General features: G+C 45.5%; 1 protein-coding gene across 5 annotated transcripts in view; it reads left to right on the top strand.

Moving 5' to 3' along the window:
- Positions 1–1,192: 1,192 nt before the first annotated feature.
- The window catches only part of ano10b (anoctamin 10b), a 47,106-nt gene continuing 27,345 nt past the window's right edge, over positions 1,193–20,953 (top strand). For 4 of the 5 annotated variants that reach the window (XM_073069815.1, XM_073069817.1, XM_073069816.1 and 1 more), the window contains exon 1: positions 10,285–10,389. The gene's annotated coding sequence lies outside the window, so the exon portion shown is untranslated. Of the gene's footprint in view, positions 1,327–10,284; positions 10,390–20,953 lie in introns of those variants that run through there. The other variant, XM_073069814.1, reaches the window with a different exon arrangement.

Genomic DNA, 20,953 nt, shown 5'->3' with positions numbered 1-20,953 from the left:
CTCTTCAACCACCTCATTCAGCACTCTGGAGTGTACACCAACTGGTCCAGGTGACTTATCTACTTTCAGACTTTTCAGTTTCCCAAGAACCTTCTCTAGTTCTGATACCTTCACACACTGGAACTTCCACCATTCTGCTAGTGTCTTCCACAGTGAAGACCGATATAGAGTACTTATTCAGTTCATCCACCATTCCGTTGTCCTCCATTACTACCTCTTCAGCATTGTTTTCCAGCAGTCTGATATCCACTCTCACCTCTCTTTTACTCTTTATGTATCTGAAGAAATTTTTGCTGTCATCTTTAGTATTATTGGCTAGCTTACTTTTATATTCCATCTTTACTTTCTTAATGACTTTTTTAGTTACCCTCTATTGCTTTTTTAAAAGCTTCCCAATCCTCTAACTTCCCACTGATCTTGGCTCTATCCTTTGGCTTTTAGGTTGACTTTGACATCTCTTGTTAGCCACGGTTGTGTAATCTTTCTTCTAGAATACTTCTTCTTTGGGATGTATATATCCTATGCCTTCTGAATTGCTTCCAAAAATTCCAGCCATTTGCTGTTCTGCCATCACCCCTGCCAGTGTTCTTTTCCAGTCAATTCTGACCAGCTCCTCTTTCATGCCTCTGGAATTCCTTTTACACCACTGTAATACTGATACATCTGACTTTCGCTTCTCCTTCTCAAGTTTCAGAGTGAATTTGATCATATTATGATCACTTGCCCTTCAGGATTGTTTTACCTTGAGCTCTCTAATCTGTTCTAGTTCATTTTGCACAACAGCCAGTCAGGAACAGCTGATCCTCTAGTGGGCTCAACCATGAGTTGCTCTAAAAGCCATCTTGTAGGCACTCTAGAAAATCCACCCCCCCCCCGCCGTAATCCAGCACCAACATGATTTTCCCAATCTATCTGCATATTGAAACTACCCCCCACCTCCATGATTAGTAAAGGTATCACAGATTTTGGGGAGAAGGCAGGAAAATGAAATTGAGAAAGAAAATAAATCAGCCATGATGGAATGGTGGAGCAGACTCAGTGGGCTGGATGGTCTCATTCTGCTCCTGTGTGCTATGGCCGAACCCTAAATATAACATATTCAAACAGATGCTATGTAAATGCAATCCTTATCATTTGCTTGAGCTGTATTTCACACTTGACCGACCAGGAAGCAGAGAGCAGACGCAAAAATGGAAAGTACCAAAAAGGCTCCTGATCAGAAGCGGTTAAATATTTCTGCAGGGTGAGGTGATCTGTAAGCAGTTTATCTGGGAGAATGGGTGCGGTCATTTAATGTGTCAGCAGTTCCGGCATGAAGTGGCTGAGGTAAGTGGTTGGCGCCCTCGCTCCAGTTATATTGGTCTTTTCTGATAAAGTTTGCCTTGTTCATGTTTGCTGTGCGCGTACCTGGATAAGGGCCTCTCCTCTCTGCAGCTCTCCTCTTTAGTGCTGCAGCTGGCAGAGCAGGTAACTGGCATGCAAAGGGCCTGTCACATTCAGACAGTTGCTGCAGTTACAGCTGATGCTCCACTCTCAGCTCTCGTCTCCATGAGCTCCATTCACAGAACAACACAAGAGTATCATGCAGACTTACTTCATCTGAAGTCAGAAGTAGCACGTGCCCAATCACTTGTTCTCATCAGAAAGGTAGAGAAGGGGAGGGAGGGAAGTTCACTTATGAGGACTGTGCTGTTGACTGTCAGTGCAGACCTGCTTAACCAGGTAACAAATTATCTGGAATGAAAACCCAGGAAGCAGGAAGAGAAGTGGGATTCACACTAAACTTTAAGCACAGGGAGGAGACATTTAGATGAGCTTGTGAATAAGAGGCTGCCAAAATCCCCAAAACCACAGGGCAGTCACAAACCTTTGATACCTGGCACAAAATATACTCGTAAATCAAATGCAGGGATGGGTTTAGTTTTATTTAAACTTACATGCAATTGATCAAATCAAATTAGAACAGTACTGCACTGTCACAGCAGTTAGATATGGTGGCAATGAGTCTGTTCTGTTAGCTGGGCAGAGTATTCCCATGCAGTCTTTTCCTATTTTTGTCTCACATTCATTCCAAGTTTAGGTCTTTCTGGAAGTCTGGCTGCATTCCTACTCAGTAGATCCTGTAAATACGATGCCAGGACAGGTTGAGTGCCCCTTATCCAAAATTTGAAAATCTGAAAACCTCCAAAATCTGAATTTTTTCTGAGCACCGACATGACGTCACAAATGGAAAATGCCAGAAGGTTCCCAGGCGATGCACAGGCAGTTTTAAGAAATCACCTCACATATGTAATGAACGGAAGTTATTGAAAAACAGAAAACACTGCATAAAGCGGAAAATTAAGATCTCGATGGTGTATTGAAAGAATGAATTCGTCAGTGTCAGAGTGAACATATAATGCTTAACGGTGTGCTGATCATGAAGCAAGCAAAGATCTATCACGATGAATTGGAAATCGAAGGTAATTGTCAGTATTCAGCAGGCTGGTTGCAGAAATTAAAGAAAAGGCACTGTAGTATATTTAATATTTCAGTAATATTTGAGTAATACTGTAAATATTGAATAAGCATTCTTTGTTGTTTATATAGTTCATTATAGGTTATATCCATATGAATGACATACATCATTACGCCACCACATCATATCTGAGCACTTCACTAAAGAGGCACTAAGTAGACAACATTTCCTGGTTCCAGTGTTTTGCTTTCGATCAGTTTTTGGAGTTACAAAACATACCAGTGGTGATGAAGAAGCTTTAAAATGAACATAGGCTGTTGAAATGCTGCACATCTTTTCTTCCGAAGGGGAGCGAGACGGTTGAGTTAAAAAGGCGGCAGAAAACAGATAGAATTCACAGGTTCATAAACAGTGAGTATCAGGTGATAATAGTAATAGCAAATTTTTAAAAAGCAGAAATAGCTGGCTACATTAGAAAGACAAATGTGCTCAGTTGTACAACAGATAACTGGGGGATACATACTGAACAAATTGAGCAGTATTCAAAGCAACTAGAATAGCTGATACAAAACGAGTGCCTGTTTTGCTTAGAAGTTTAACAGCTCCATCCAAATCAGCCACAATTAGCTTTGCTGATATCTGAAAGTAATGCAGGAGCATTTAGAACTGAAGCCATTGTTGACTGCAGAACACTTTATATTTCTTAAGCAGAATCAAAAGGCAGAGGTGTCCAATTCAGCCAGAGTATTGTCAGTTCAGTGACAGGTTTAATCATGCACTGGGAGATCATTTAGTTTGTGGAATCTTACAAGGAAGCATTTAAAAATGGCTCCTAACTGAAGCACAACTCATGTTCAAAAGAGCAGTTGAAATTTCTGTGTCAATGGAAACAGCTGACAGAGATGCAATTGAGTTGCCGTCAGGAATTCAAATGAGCCTGGACAAAATTGTAACATCTGGCCGAACAAATAGTGTTACCATTGTGGCAGGGGCACACATACCCCAGACTAATGTGGGTTTAAAGGCAAAACTTGCAGAAATTACAACAAGGTAATTCACACACAAAGAGCATGCCAGGCAGACAAAAATAAATGGAAGAGAAAAAGATAAAAAGTCAAGTGGCAGTTTCAAAAAGAGCACTAATCTGCCGGCTGTATGTGAAAACTAACAATAGACAAGTAATATGGCTTCAATAGGTACATTTAGTGTCAGAGAAATGTGTACAATATACATCCTGAAATTCTTTTACTTCACAAACATCCACGAAAGGTCATTGGCTGCATTTCAGGCAGAGATAGACAGTTTCTTGATTAGCCAGTGCATCAAAGGGTATGGGGTGAAGGCAGGGGAGTGGGGGTGACTGGAAGAATTGGATCAGCCCATGATTGAATGGCGGAGCAGACTTGATGGGCCGAATGGCCTGCGCCTGCTCCTGTATCTTATGTTATTATGGTCTAAAACAGAGGAGTGCCCCAAAGAATGAATGAGGTTAATCATTAGAACCTCAAAGCCCCCCAGCTCCCCCTCCCATACACAAGCAGCAGCAATGACCCAACTCCCACCCCCACCAGCAAAAAAAGCATTGACACCCCCCCAACGAGCACTCAAGCGTGCAGCAAAGCATCAATAAAAACACAGACTTGTAGCACCCTAAAGAGTACTCGTTCGTCTGGTAATTCGACATTCCAGAGGCTCTCTGTCTCCCTAATAAGGGAAAAAGAGGTGTCCCCGTTTCACAGCGAGAGGGGAAACATAACAAACGACTTGCTGATTTATGGTGTTAAAAGTCTGTTGCATCGCTTTTCTCGAGCTCTGTGCACAGAGAGTCGGACCCAGGTCTCAGATTTCTGGACACACAACCCATGGCAGCTAACCCGCTGCTCCCGAAGATCCGTGTTCTCCCACGGCGCCTCAGTCAGGGGCACCGGCCTAGAATCAGCATGTCTACATAGCCATGAAAATCCTTGGGATATCAAAATGAGGCCCTGAGAGCAGGTCCCATTCCCGCAGAGAACTGAAGTCAGAGTGTAACTCCAGGTTGGTTTTCAAAAGGACCCTGAAAAGGAACAACAGAGATATCAAAGATAGAAATAGAGCTGTTTCCAACGATGCAAACAAAGCAGTCACCGTTTAGCACCATCTTAACTTTGCTCCACCCCTCGAGTGTCGCGCTTACACCGGTAGTGAATGGCAGATTAATTAAAATGGATTGGATACTGACTCAGCGGTTTAAATCATTCCACAAAACGAGTTTGGCATTTCAAAGAACCTGAACTGAAGCCTGCTGATATCCAACTAAGAACTTGCACTGGAGAGAAAAATATCTCCTGCGGGAAAGGCATTCGTAACAGTGAAATATAACCGCCAACAAGCCAGATTGAGCTGGTGCGTGGCATTGTGGTGCCGTGATTACTGATGCACCTACCACATGAATGGAGATCTACCCACCATTTCCATGCCACATCTCCTGCAATACAGTCAACTGAAAGTGAATTAAGAAAGGTACTGGATGATTCAACAGCAGTGTTCAAGGATGGCTTTGAAAACTCAAACATATCAAAGGTAAAAGAGTGTTACAAAGCCTGTCTGGTTCCTTATACCATCCATGATAAAGTAGCCAGTGAGCTAGATCGCATGGAGGAATTCTTTCCGCGTTTGAGTGGAGCCCATGGGCAATGCCAGTGGCCCCAGTAGCCAAGAAGAATGGGTCTGCCAGGACCTGTGGTGATTTTAAGGTCGACATCAACCCAATACCGAAAGTAGATCAATACCTTCTGCCCATGATAGAGGATATCTTTGCAAACCTGTCTGCAGCAAAACACTTCAGCAAAGTGGACTTAGTTGAGCCCTACCTACAGCTGGAGATGAAAGAGGAGTCCAAGCTGTTTCTCACCATAAGCACCCACAAGGAGCTTTGTCACTACAATAGGCTTATTTTTGGGGTAGCATCTGCACCTGCACTCTGGCCCAATGCTATGGACCAGGCTCTGCAAGGCTTTACAGCACTCATCATTTTACTGGTGCAGATGGCAAGCAACATCTCCAAAATCTCAAGATAGTTTTAAAAAGATTAGAGGATTATTGGCTCAGAGCACATCGCAACCAATGTGAATTCTAAATAAACTAAGCATCACTTATTGTGGTCACACCATTGAGACACAAGGTTTATGCAAGTGTGCTGAGAAATTTCTAGTAGTGGTGGATGCCACAAGGCCAAAGGACGTGTCACAATTGCGGTCCTTTTTAGGATTTGTCAACTACTGTTCCTGCCAAAGCTGGCTGCTGTGCTCCACCCTTGAAATCATTACTGCAGATCGGGAAGAAATGGACAAAGCAGTGTGAGGTGGCTTTCGAAAAGGCAAAGGGAATGGTGATGCCAGACTGTACTCACACACATCGTCCAGTGAAGCTTGTCTGTAACGCCTCACCTTATGGTATATGTAGTCATGTCACACGTTATGAGTGATGGCAGTGAATGTCTCATATCCTTTACATCACATTCCCTTAACACCGCAGAGAAAAATTACACACAGATTGACAGAGAGGCCTTGAATCTGGTTTGGAGTGTAGAAAGTTTCAACCAGTACCTGTACGGGAGAGAGTTCACCCTCATTACTGATCATCGACCCCAGGTGTTATTTTCAGTCCACAGAAGGGTTTTCCACTAACAGAGGTGGGCTCTGTTCCTCGGAGGGCACAATTACAAGATTGAATAAAAGAGGACAACTAATCGTGGAAATGCTATTAGATTGTTATGCTTATCCCTGAAAAAGGAAGTATCTGAAAACATTTACAAACGAGTACACACCTCTTGACGTATTCTCCCTAACACAAATCAAAAGTCTCCCCTTTATAGCAGAGACGATCAAAAGGTAAAGCAGAAAAGACCCCACACTGTCTCAGGTCTACAAGGCAATTCAAAATGGTTGAAACGTGCAGCAGAAATTCTAGTTCCCCCATTTTTACCAGCATTGGGATGAACCTGCCCTTGACGGGGGTTTGTTATTATGTGGGGATTGGCAGTTGCACCATCCGAGCTGGGAGCTAAAGAGTAAGAGAAGCTACATGCTGGTCATCAGGGCGTGGTCAAAACAAAAGCGTTGGCTGGAAGTTTATCTGGTGGTCTGGGATAGATCAGTAGATCGTGTGGCACTCCGGGCACTGTTCCGGATGCCAACATGTCCAGGAGATGCCAAGAGCAGCACCTCTCCATCCCTGGGAATGGCCTCATCGTCCTGGCAGAGGATTCATGTGGATTCTGCCAAACCGTTCATGGGCACAAATTTCTTGGTAGTAGTGGAGCAGCTGCAAAGTGGCTAGAAATGTTCCCAATAGCCTCCACGACAGTCTCGCACCCTATTACGTGTTCAGAAGTCTCTTCTCCAAGACTTGTGTAACAGAACACTTAGTCAGTGACAATGGACCATAGTTTGTTGCAGAACTGTTTCAGTCATTCCTCAAAATGAATAGAATAAGTCACATTACGTCTGCACCGTACCACCCAACTATAAATAGCTTGGTGGAAGGTTTTGTTCAGAGTCCAAAGCACACACTGCGAGCAACGTCAGCAAAACAAACCACACTGACACTAAATCAGAGGTTCACCAATCTCCTCCTTGCATATCGCTATGTAGAACACTTCACAACCAACAGCTCACCAGCTATGCTGTTGTGGGTGGTCATGCTCAGATCTCCTCATCCCCAATCTCAGTAGGAGTACGCAGGACAAACAGCTGAGGCAAATTGAGGGCCCCTCAAACAAGGAGGTTCGGTGTCTCACTCCAGGACAAGCAGTCCTGGTGAGGGACAATAGAGATGATCAAAAGTGGGGACTTGGAAAAATGAAGGACAGAACTGGACCATTCTCCTATGCGGTGGAGATTGCACCTGATGTCATCTGGAAACAACACATCAACCAGCAGGGGAGAGCAGAGTCAATGGTGAGGGAAGAAAGGTGTCCAGAGCTGTCACAACAACTTCCTGAATCAGCTCCTATAATCACCACAGAGGAGACTCCAGAAGCCGAGATTGTTTCACGGAGACGTCTCACCGGCTCACCTCGTACTACATAGACACCCACAGTATAGTAAATTAAGTTCTAAATTGTCCCATTCCCATCTGAAGATTTAATCGCTGCGGAGGATTTCTTACTTTTGTGGGATAACGTCTTTCCAGACAAGGGGGATCACTCTACTTGGCAGGTGAGATCACCAGCAGGTGGTAAGAGTGGGCTCCCTCACCTGCACCCCTCTGACTCTCAACACAGGAGCCCCTCAGGGCTGTGTACTAAGTCCCCTCCTTTACTCCCTGTATACCCATGACTGTATCGCCTCCCACAGTTCTAATACGCTAATTAAATTTGCCGATGACACTACATTGATTGGCCTAATCTCAAGCAATAATGAGGTGGCCTACAAGGAAGAAGTCATCTCTCTGACACAAGGGTGTCAAGAAAACAACTTCTCCCTCAATGTTGCAAAAACAAAGGAGCTGGTTGTGGACTACAGGAGGAATGGAGACGGGCTAACCCCAATTGACATCAATGGATCTGGGGTTGAGAGGGTAAACAGCTTTAAGTTCCTCGGCATCCACATCACCGAGGACCTCACGTGGTCTGTACACACCAGCTGTGTGGTGAAAAAGCACAACAGTGCCTCTTCCACCTCAGATGGTGGAGGAAGTTTGACAGGACCTCCCAATTTCTAAGAATCTTCTACAGGGACACATTGAGAGCATCCTGACTGGCTGTTTCACTGCCTGGTATGGGAACTGTACCTCCCTCAATTGCAGGACTCTGCAGAGAGTGGTGCGGACAGCCCAGTGCATCTGTAGTTGTGAACTTCCCATGATTCAGGACATTTACAAAGACAGGTGTGTGAAAAGGGCCCGAAGGATCATTGGGAACCCAAGTCACCACAACCACGGTCTATTCTAGCTGCTACCATCCGGGAAACAGTATCGCAGCATAAAAGCCCGGATCAACAGGCTCTGGGACAGCTTCTTCCACCAGGCCATCAGACTGATGAACTCACTCTGACTTGAGTGTATTTCTATGTTATGTTGACTGTTCTATTTATTATAAATTATTATAAATTACCATGATTGCACATTGCACATTTAGACAGAGATGTAATGTAAAGATTTTTACTCCTCATGTATGTGAAGGATATAAGAAATAAGGTCAATTCAATTCAATGTATATATAGGATGACTAGAGAGCAATATGTTACATACTTGAGTTGAGATGCATTCTATATTGAGCTGGTGTTTATAGCTAAGCAGGGAGGAGTGTAATGTGTTTAATATTTCAGTAATATTGTAAATACTGTATATTGTCTGATTAGCCATTCTTTATTGTTTACATAATTCATTACGGGTTATATGTGTAAGTACGTGAATGGCATACGTCACTACGTTAACACGTCACATTTGAGCAACTCACTAAAGTGACACTAAGTAGACGCATTCTCTGGCTCCCGTGTTTTTCTTTTGATTAATCTTTGGAGTTACAAAACGTAATAAGCATGTCATTAAATATTTAAAGATTAAAAAAGTTAAAGATAAAGCATCTGCTGGTCACAAAGCAGCAGAGAAATTCATTGATGACTTTGTGAAGATTATCGCTGATAAAAATCTACCTTGCTGATTGCTTTTAAACCTTACATAAAACCTGAAAAAAGGTAAGCTACAAATACAGTGTACTTTTACCTTTTCATAAAAACGGCATTTGAAGTGGAGTCTGAAAGCCCGCCGTTGCTGGTTGTTGTTGAGCAGCTGATTCAGGTATTCCCCTCATGCAGCTTTTCTAACCATTATATTTTCTTTATATTAATGGTATGTAATCATTTTTACTGTTAAGTACATATGTATGATGAACAGGTGTAAGAAAAAGACTGCTTACCCGTAGCACATAAATTCATTTGGAAATGATGGCGATCCCAAGCTATCTCACTAAATATTCCAAAATCCCAAAAATTCCAAAATCTCAAACTCTGCCGGCCTCAAGCATTTCGGATAAGAGGTACTTGACCTGTAATAGGATTCAGTAGCACAAGTGATATCAATCCAGCCTTCGTCAGAGAGCACAATGCCCCAACCGTGCCACACTCAGAAACGTGTGCCTACGGGGTGGGTGGGGGGGGAACCGTGAAAACACACACATGCAGACGTATAGAATGGGGTAGAAAGCAATAGACAGACACACTGCACACACAAACATTTGTTGAGTCATACGTGCAAACTTGCAAATGGAGTCATTCGTACATCGGCCTGTTGCCAGTGAGTCTGTTTCTGTCTCGTATGACTACTGAGTTGGCACCACTGATCAAGCATCAGTTTGAATGAATCCTATCTTACTCACATTTTACTCTTCTCACATTCCCACACCATCCCCCCCCCAGATTCTACTACTCGCTTACACACTCAGTGACCAATTAAGCTACCCCCCCCCCACGTGCTCTTTGGATGTGGGAGCAAGGCCGAGCACCCAGAGGAAACCCACACAGTTACTGGGGAGGAGGGCATACAAACTGTACACAGGCCACACCAGAGGTCAGGTTTGAACCTAGGATGATGTAACCATAAAGCTGGTACGTAAGCAGGGAGAATGGAGTGGCCACACAGACACATACAGCGGAACCGCTCACACCTAGGGGACAGAAGTAAAGCAGATGCTCCAATGTAACAACCGAGCCACCATGGGTCCAGTGTTCTCTTTTGTTTAGACAATTCCTTGGTAATATCTTGCCTGGGTTGCTGAGGGGGATGAGCTTCAAGTTATTGACACACTTACCATATTGAAAGAGATATTCTTCCTTGAATCCCCCAGCCACGTTGCTAGCTGTGCTGTAGCAAAAACCACCAAATGGGAGATGGTGCCAATGACCATCGTACTCAGAGCGGGAATGAAGGAGGAGCTCTGGTAACACGACGTAAGTCATGATATTATTCCTTCACTATCTTCCAGGTGCCTCCACCTCCTCCATTGTTTGCTGGTCAGGTGACCATCCTCATTGCGTGGTGGTCTCAAAACTCATTCCAGGCATTTTAATCAGCAAGGGGCATTTTATGTAGCAACTTTCACATGCCTAAGTGTCCTAGGCTACATATGACAGGTGAAGCACATTTGAATTGAATTGAATTGACTTAATTTCTTACATCCTTCACATACATGAGGAGTAAAAATCTTTGTTACATCTCCATCTAAATGTGCAAAGTGAAATCATAGAAATGTATAATAGTTTATACTAAATAGAACAGTCAATGTAATATAGAGTATACTCAAATCAGCATGGGTTCATCAGTCTGATGGCCTGGTGGAAGAAGCTGTCCTGGAGCCTGTTGGTCCTGGCTTTTATGCTGCGGTACCACTTCCCGGATGGTAGCAGCTGGAATAGATTGTGGCTGGGATGACTTGGGTCCCCAATGATCCTACGGGCCTGTCCTTGTAAATGTCCTGAATCATAGGAAGTTCACATCTACAGATACGCTGGGCTGTCCACACCATTCTCTGCAGAGTCCTGCGATTGAGGGAGGTACAGTTCCCAAACCAGGCGGTGATGCAGCCAGTCAGAACGCACTCAATTGTGCCCCTGTAGAAAGTCCTTAGGATTTGGGGGCCCGTACCAAACCTCTTCAACTGTCTGAGGTGGAAGAGGCACTGTTGTGCCTTTTTCACCACACAGCCAGTATGTACAGACCACATGAGATCCTCGGTGATGTGGATGTCGAGGAATTTGAAGCTGTTTACCCTCTCAATGCCAGATCCATTGATGTCATTAGGGGTTAGCCCATCTCCATTCCTCCTGTAATCCACAACCAGCTCCTTTGTTTTTACGACATTGAGGGAGAGGTTGTTTTCTTGACACCACCGTGTCAGACTGCTTCCCTGTAGGCCACCTCGTTAGTGTTTGAGATAAGGCCAGTCAATGTAGTGTTGTCGGCAAGTTTAATTAGCTGGTTGGAGCTGTGGGAGGCGATACAGTCATGGGTATACAGGGAATAAAGAAGGGGACTCAGTACGCAGCCCTGAGGGGCTCCTGTATTGAGAGTCAGAGGACTGGAGGTGAAAGAGCCCACTCTTACAACCAGCCAGTGATCTGACAGGAAGTACAGGATCCAGCTACACAAGGCAGGGTGAAGGCCGAGCTCTCTGAGCTTCTTGTTGAGCCTGGAGGGAATTATGGTGTTGAATGCTGAACTGTAGTCGAAGAACAGCTTTCTCACACCTCCAGATGCATAAGGACAGTTGCATCACCTGTCGATCGGTTGTGTCGGTAGATATTGTTGCAAAGTAGAAAGTCAGCTTCTCTCCCCGTCATCCCTTGCACTGACTCTGTATGTAAATTAAAGCAACTGACGTTTGATTAGAATGGATAGTATCTTTAAGAAAATACCGAACCGAGGAAATGCTGTACAAAATTGGATAGGTATATGGACAGGAGAGGAATGGAGGGTTATGGGCTGAGTGCGGGTCAGTGGGACTAGGTGAGAGTAAGCGTTCGGTATGGACTAGAAGGGCTGAGATGGCCTGTTTCCGTGCTGTTATTGTTATATGGTTATATGGTTACTCGTGTATCTACACACAAACAGCACCCAGACATGATGATCAGTCTCAGTGACGTTTTTTAATCAGAAGCCAAATCACCATTAAAAATCCCCTGCTTTTATAGCATTACCGTTTCCACCTGACAGCCCTGGCAGGGTTATGCTCGAGATATCGCTGTCATTTCTGATGTTCTTGTCACATTTTAGACTATTGAAGCTTTTTTGGAAAATCACATTTCTGTCACACGGCGCTTCCAGCCAACTGGCTGCTTCCTTCTCATTCATCTTCCCCATTGCACCCCTCCCTCGACACTTCCACTGGCTGCATTTGGATTATATTGTCAGTTCCCCGTGCCTGTTAGTGTCAATGAGATACAGTTGACAAATAGTTGCCACTACAGCTTTAACTCACCCGTTCAGCTGCACTTCCACTCCCCCTGTTTGCCTTTACCCCTTGTAGCTGCGGGCTCGTATGCCAGGATGGGTTACGTCTGCATGCCCCCCGAGGGTCGGTGCCTATTGTCTAAAGGCCGTTGAATCGGGACTGACTGAGATCTACTGAAGCAGCAAACAGTCTCCTGGTTGTAGACTCTGCCAGCTCCATTGTGGGCTCAACCCCACTCCCCACTGAGGACATTTTCAAAAGTTGGTTCCTCAAGAAGACCTCATCCAGCATCGAGGACTCTTCGTTCGAGAGGCCCGTTCTGCATTACTACCGTACAGGACCCTGAAACCTTCCCCTCTGCATTCCCCTTTCTGCATTACTACCGTACAGGACCCTGAAACCTTCCCCTCTGCATTCCCCTTTCTGCATTACTGCCGTACAGGACCCTGAAACCTTCCCCTCTGCCATCAGATTTCTGAACAGCCCTCAAAAACTATCCTCCTTTCACACTGTTTATTGATTTATCCATCTACCCATCTATTTATTATATGGTTTTATTGCCTTTTTTATGTCTTGCCCTGTCCTGCCGTAACAAACGTCACACGATCTGTCAGTGATAATGAACCTGATTCTGATTCTGAACTCAGTGGAGTGAGGAGCAGGTTCTGTTGTGTGGGGAGGAGGGGTGCGTGGAGCGACTGGGGGAAGAATTGCCAGTGTATCAGTTCGAAGCCCTGCGTCAGGAGAGAGACTGGAGGCTCGATATGACCGGTACAAAGTGGCAGGAAAGGAGTCTGAGCTGACTGGTGGATTGAGGAGGAGTGTACGATGATGTCAACCCGAAGACTTCAGGACGTGTTGCATCTTCGGACTTGGTGTGCCTCAGTTGGAATGAGCTTAGTCTCCTTCCTTCTCCAGCAAACTCCCAACACTTTTTACACAGATTCTCACCAAATCAGACTTGAAACCCTTTTCACTCCTTTACAGTCACCGGCGGCAAGTGAATGAGACTGAGTCAGTCCCACCCGAGAAATAAAGAGTTGACAGGATCTTATAGAGGGCATAAAGCACCTCTATCACTGTGCAAGTATCGAGCAGCTCGTTTCCTGGTTCATTTCACTGCGGGGGCAGATCCTAGTGCTTCAGAGCAGCTAATGGACAATAATTGAATTCCAATAGCCATCTGTGTTGCTCCCTCACACCCCCCTCAGCACGATTTCAAAGAGTTAACTGCTGGGCTGGGATAAAGACAGTCCCAGTTCAATCAAACCAAGTTTAAGGCTGGGTGAGAAGGTGCAGCCATTGGGTATTTCATTCCGTCTGACTTGAGTCGGCAGAATGGAATATGCTCACAAATGGATGGAATCTGTAAAAACTCCAGTTCAAGCTGCCATCAAACACTGGGATATTGTAGTCTTAAAAAATAATGGAATTAGGGCTGGCCGAAGAGATACACTGGAGCCACTCTACAGAGTGCTGATTAGTTATAGCAGTCTTGGCCCTCCCGCCTGAATGTTTATGGATTTAACCACTCCTAACCTTGGCGAATACATCGACCTGCTCCGCACTCTGCTGTGATTAGAATCTGAAACAACCCCCTGCTCCTGACACCTCCCACTCACTGCTGTGCCGGGAACATGGGTTCCTCCCCCGTGACTCGGTGTGGAGCGGCTGCCGGGTGTCTGCATAGTGCTGAGGAGGTGCTGGAGGGGGTGGGGATGGGCTCAGGGGTGCATCCAGAGTGAGTGTGGCCGCTGCCGGGGAGTCGCAGCCCCCCTCCCTCATCCTGTCAGATCAGCCGCTCTCGGCACCTCCTGCTGGAAGTGAAAATGTTGTCCTCCCCTCTCTTTGGCTTTACTGCCCTGAGATCTCTCAGATGGTGCTCTTTGACCCCTGAACTTGTTACTGTGGAGAATCTCTCTTTATGTGCAACATAGAAGAGCGCAGCACAGGAAAAGGCCACTCAGCCCATAATGTTGTACCAAACTGGTAACTAAATGCCTAACTGAACTAATCCCATCTGCCTAAATCATGTCCATCTCCCTGCATTCTCATGCTCTCTATAACGGCCCATTTTAGTGCCAGAAGTACACCCTCCTGACCCAGGCAGTGTGTCATGCAAAACTGCAGAAGTTAAAATCTGAATTAAAGGAAACAGGCCATGGTGGTGATACACAGCAGATCAGGCAGCATTTGAGGAGAGAGGAACAGTTAATGTTTCAGCTTGATGACCGTTCATCAGAACTGGGAAGGAGTTAGAAATCGGACATTTTTTATGTCGTAGTGAAGGAGAAGCGGAGAGAACGGAGGGAGATCTTGTGAAGGGCAGAGAACAAGAGAGCTTATGGCAGTGTTGTCTGAGGGAGGGTGGTAGCCCCTTGCTGACTGTGGACAATGCAGCGAGAAAGGTCATAGAGGGGGATAGATGAAAACATAAGACATAGGAGCAGAATTAGGCCATTCAGCCCATCAAGTCTGCTCAGCCATTCCATCATGGCTGATCCCAGATCCCACTCAACCCCACATTCCTGTCTTCTCACCATATGCTTTGATGCCCTGACCAATCAGGAAACTATCAACTTCCTCCTTAAATATACCCATAGACTTGGTCTCCACTGCACTCTGTGGCAGAGCATTCCACAGATTCACCACTCTCTGGCTAAAATAATTCCTCTTTACCTCTGTTCTAAAAGGTCACCCCTCAATTTTGAGGCAGTGCCCTCTAGTCTGTATGCTCTCATCATAGGAAACATCCTCTCCACATCCATGCTGTCTGGTCCTTTCTTCATTCAGTATGTTGCAATGAGATCTCCTCCCTACATTCTTCGAAATTCCAGTGAGTACAGGCCCAAAGCTGCCAAACACTCCTCATATATTAACCCCTTCATTCCCAGAATCATCCTCATGAACCTCCTCAGGACTCGGTCCAATGACAACACACCCTTTCTGAGATAATGATCCCAAAACTGATGACAATACTCCAAGTGTGGCCTGACTAGTGTCTTATAAAGCTTCAGCATTATCTCCTTGTTTTTATATTCTATTCCCCTTGAAAGAAATGCAAACATTGCATTTGCCTTCTTCACCATAGACTCAACCTGTAAATTAATCTTCTAGGAGTTTTGCACGAGGACTCCTAAGTCCCTCTGCATCTCTGGTTTTTGAACCTTCTCCCCATTTAGATAATAGTCCGCACTATTATTTCTTTAACCAAAATGCATTATTATACATTTCCCAACACTGTATTCCATTTGCCAGGCAACACGAGTGAACCTGCAGATGCTGGAAATAAATAAAAATACAAAATGCTGGCAGAACTCAGCAGGCCAGACAGCATCTATGGGAGGAGGTAGTGACGACATTTCGGGCCGAAACCCTTCATCAGGAGGGTTCATTCCATTTGCCACTTTTTTTGCCTAATATTCCAATTTGTCTAAGTCCTGCTACAATCACATTACTTCCTCAGCACTACCTACCCCCCCACCTACCTTTGTATCGTCTGCAAACTTTGCCACAAAGTCATCAATTCCATTATCCAAATCATTGACAAAGTGAAAAGCAGGGGTCCCAATACTGACCCCTGAGGAACATCACTAGTCACTGGTAGCCAACCAGAAAAGGCCCCCTTTATCCCCACTCACTGCCTCCTACCTGTCAGCCGTTCCTCTATCCATGCCAGTATATTTCCTGGAACACCATAGGATCGTAACTTGTTAAGCAGCCTCATGTGAGGCACCTTATCAAATGCCTTCTGAAAACCTAAGTAAATGACATCCACTACCTCTCCTTTGTCCACCCTGCTTGTTACTTCCTTGAAGAATTCTAACAGATTTGTCAGGCAAGATTTCCCTTTACAGAAACCGTGCTGACTTATTTTAAGTATCCTGAAACCTCGTCCTTAATAATGGACTCCAACACTTTCCCAACCACTGAGGTTAGACTAACTGGCCTATAATTTCCACTCTTTTGTCTTCCTCCCTTCTTAAAGAGTGGAACAGAAACAAACAAAAAGTCCTGGAGGACTGGCAGCATCTATGGAAAGGAATAAACAATTGACGTTTTGGGCCAACGCCCTTCATCAGGCCCAAAATGTCAACCGTTTATTACTCTCCATAAGGTGCTGCCTGACCTGCTGAGTGCTTCCAGCATTTTGTTGTGTTGCTCTAGATTTCCAGCATTTATAGAACCTCTCGTGTTTATGAAAGCAGAGAAGTGGGAGAAAGAATAAAGGAACTAAAAGCCATGCTGGTTTGAAGGCACACACATTGGAGATGCAAATCACTGCAGCTGCTGGTAAACAGGTACAAATTCTGCTCTGATGGAAGAATTCAGCCAATCAAGCAGCATATGAGGGAAAGAAAAAATAAAGAGGATGCTTATTCTGATTTAAACCAGAAAAGCAGGTTATTTGAAATTAATGCGTGTTTCAAACTGACAAACAGGAAATGTTAATTCTTTGGCAAACATGAGGAAATCTGCAGATGCTGGAAATTCAAGCAACACACACAAAATGCTGGTGGAACACAGCAGGCCAGGCAGCATCTATAGGGAGAAGCGCTGTCGACGTTTTGGGCCGAGACCCTTTGTCAGGACTAACCGAAAGGAAATTTTTCAATGATTTTAAGTTCCCTGGCCCCCACCGCCTTATTTTCACCATGGACGTCTAGTCCCTATATACCTCCATCCCCCACCTGGAAGGTCTCAAAGCTCTCTGCTTCTTTTTGGATTCCAGACCTAACCAATTCCCCTCTACCACCACTCTCCTCCGTCTAGCGGAATTACTTCTTACTCTCAATAATTTCTCCTTTGGCTCCTCCCACATCCTCCCACATCCTCCAAACCAAGGGTGTAGCCATGGGCACCCGTATGGGTCCCAGTTATGCCTGCCTTTTTGTTGGCTTTGTGGAACAGTCCATGTTCCAAGTCTATACCGGTATCCATCCCCCTCTTTTCCTTCGCTACATCGACGACTGCATTGATGCTGCCTCCTGCACGCATGCTGAGCTCGTTGACTTCATTAACTTTGCCTCCAACTTTCACCCTGCCCTCAAATTTACCTGGTCCATTTCCGACACCTCCCTCCCCTTTCTTGATCTTTTTGTCTCCATCTCTGGAGACAGCTTATCTACTGATATCTACTATAAGCCTACAGACTCTCACAGCTACCTGGACTATTCCTCTTCCCACCCTGTCTCTTGCAAAAATGCCATCCCCCTTCTCACAATTCCTCCATCTCCGCTGCATCTGCTCTCAGGATGAGGTTTTTCATTCCAGGACGAAAATGTCTTCCTTTTTTAAACAAAGGGGCTTCCCTTCTTCCACCATCAACTCTGCTCTCAAATGCATCTCTCCCATTTCCCGCACATCTGCCCTCACCCCATCCGCCCACCACCCCACTCGGGATAGGGTTCCCCTTGTCCTCACCTACCACCCCACCAGCCTCCAGGTCCAACGTAATTTCCGCCACCTCCAACGGGATCCCACTATTAAGCACATCTTTCCCTCCCCCCCTCTTTCTGCTTTCTGCAGGGATCACTCCCTACGCGACTCCCTTGTCCATTTGTCCCCCCCCATCCCTTCCCACCGATCTCCCTCCTGGCACTTATCCTTGTAAGCGGAACAAGTGCTACACCTGCCCTTACACTTCCTCCCTCACCACCATTCAGGGCCCCAGACAGTCCTTCCAGGTGAGGCGACACTTCACCTGTGAGTCGGCTGGTGTGGTATACTGCGTCCGGTGCTCCCGGTGTGGCCTTTTATATATTGGTGAGACCCGACGCAGACTGGGAGACCGTTTCGCTGAACACCTACGCTCGGTCCGCCAGAGAAAGCAGGATCTCCCAGTGGCCACACATTTTAATTCCACGTCCCATTCCCATTCTGAAATGTCTATCCATGGCCTCCTCTACTGTCAAGATGAAGCCACACTCAGGTTGGAGGAACAACACTTTATATACCGACTGGGTAGCCTCCAACCTGATGGCATGAACATTGAATTTTCTAACTTCCATTAATGCCCCTCCTCCCCTTCTTACCCCATCCCTGACATATAGATAGATAGATAGATAGATACTTTATTCATCCCCATGGGGAAATTCAACTTTTTTTCCAATGTCCCATACACTTGTTGTAGCAAAACTAATTACATACAATACTTAACTCAGTAAAAAATATGATATGCATCTAAATCACTATCTCAAAAAGCATTAATAATAGCTTTTAAAAATATTTAGTTGTTTGTTTTTTTTTCTCTCTCTGCCCATCACTCTGCCTGTTCTCCATCTCCCTCTGGTGCTCCCCTCCCCCCCTCTTTCTCCCTAGGCCTCCCGTCCCATGATCCTCTCCCTTCTCTAGTTCTGTATCACTTTTGCCAATCACCTTTCCAGCTCTCAGCTTCACCCCACCCCCTCCGGTCTTCTCCTATCATTTTGCATTTTCCCCTCCCCCTCCTACTTTCAAATCTCTTACTATCTTTCCTTTCAGTTAGTCCTGACGAAGGGTCTCGGCCCGAAACGTCGACAGCACTTCTCCCTATAGATGCTGCCTGGCCTGCTGTGTTCCATCAGTATTTTTTGTGTGTGTTGAATGTTAATTCTTTTTCTCTTTCCACAGATGCTGCTTAATCCGCTGACTGTTTGTGTTTCAGATTTCCAATATTTTCTGTTTTCTTTTTATTTTTGTTTGTTGAATTCAGTGTTCCCCTGTGTTGTTTCCACCCAGCGACTCCCTTTAGTCACAGGTTTTCCATCGCACCTTGGCCTCGGGCTGTGGTAGAATTTCCAATCCAGGAATGTGTCAAGTTTGCAGTTAATCGGGTCCAGGTTCGCTTGCCTATTCTCACTGAACCTGTCCTGGTGTGTTCTAGAAGTGAAGCCAGGAGCCATTTCACAGGGCAGTGCAAATGCTGAGAACTCCCTGCTGCTCCGGTTGGTTGAGAGTTGTCTGCGAGAGGCCGCTGATGAATTGTCCATTTCCTGATGGCAATGTTGCTTCTGTTTTGGGTGGCTGGGCTGCTGAAGATAAAGGGGCAGATTAGACACGGTTATAATAGCTGTCAAGGCCTAGGTCCTTGCAGTCTCTAGTTCAGTCTCTGCACCGTAATTGATGGAATTGCCATGAAGTCTTGTATTTACAGTAATACATAACATGATAGGCTTGAGGAACTCAACAGGCCAGGCAGCATTCATGGAGTCCGTGTTTCATGCTGAGAAATGTCTCTTTGATGAATTGCTTCCTGATTGCAGGATCCTGAGCACAACTAATTAACACCTGCTTCCATCTTGGAGCAGATTCTTCATGAGCAAAATTATTGCCTCCATTGGTAGCTTAGGACGTTGGTTGTAATCAGTGTTCATTAGAGTTGTCTAAGAGTTCTTCATAATCCACACCAATCCGAAGATCACCATCAAACCCACTGACAAGGGGAGTGCTAGGACTGATCTCTACCTTGCCGAGGACAGACGGCAGCTCTCTGACACCTCCTTTTACTTACCCCTTGACCAGGACCCCACTAAGTAGCATCAGGCCATTGTCTCCTGTACCACCATCAACCTCATCAACTCTGGAGAACTCCCATCCACTGCCACCAACCCCAAAGTCCCTGTACTGTGCACTACTCATTTCTAAATCTTACCCAGCTGTTCTGGTAGGTTCATTATTTCTGCCTGCTCCTGCCCCACTGAACTTGTGGCCACATAACTTGACTCCATTTTGTTTCCACCCCCCCCCCCCCCCCAGTTCAGTCCCTTGCCACCTACGTCCCTTCGGTCACTTTCATCTCTCACTAACCCTGATTGCTTTATTTTCACTATGGGCACCTAGTCCATCCTCCATCTGGTAGACGTTAACCTCTCTGCTTCTTTCTAGACAACAGACCTAACTAGTTCCCCTCCACCATCAGCCTCTCTGTGTGACGGAACTAGTCCTCTCCTCAACAATTTCTCATCTGGATCATCCTACTTTCTCCAAGGGTGTCGCAATAGGTAACTGCATGGGTCCCCGTTATACCTGCCTTTTCACCAATTACGTTCCACATCTACCCTGGTAATGTTTCCCAATTCTTTCCACACCTCATTGATGGCTGCATTGTTGCTGCTTCCTGCAGCCATCTGTGCTCAATATCTTTGCCTCCATCTTACATCCTGCCCACAACAACACTGGCCCATCTCTGACACCTGTCTCCCCTTTCTCAACCTCTCTGTCTTCATCCCTACAAACAGACTACCTACTGACATCTTTTACAAACGTGCTGACTCTGCCAGTATTTTGACTATAGTTCTCCCGGCTCTGTCACTTGTAAAAATGTGATTGCTTCTCTCAGTTCCTCTGTTTCTGCCACATCTGTTCCCAGGGTGAGGCTTTCCATTCTGGAACACCTGAGATGTCCTCTTCTGTCAATGAATGGAATTCCCTCCCATCACCATTGATGCTGCCCTCACACGAGTCTCCTCCATTTCTGACACATCTGCCCTCACCACATCCTCCCCACCATCATAACAGGGATAGGGTTCCCCTTGTCCTTACCTACTATCCCACGAGCTTCCACATCTGGCACGTTATTCTCT

This window comes from Hemitrygon akajei, chromosome 17 (genome assembly GCF_048418815.1).
Source record: "Hemitrygon akajei chromosome 17, sHemAka1.3, whole genome shotgun sequence".
Taxonomy (NCBI): Eukaryota; Metazoa; Chordata; class Chondrichthyes; order Myliobatiformes; family Dasyatidae; genus Hemitrygon; species Hemitrygon akajei.
The sequence above is the reverse complement of the archived record's forward strand: the minus strand, read 5'-3'. Positions and strand labels throughout refer to the sequence as shown.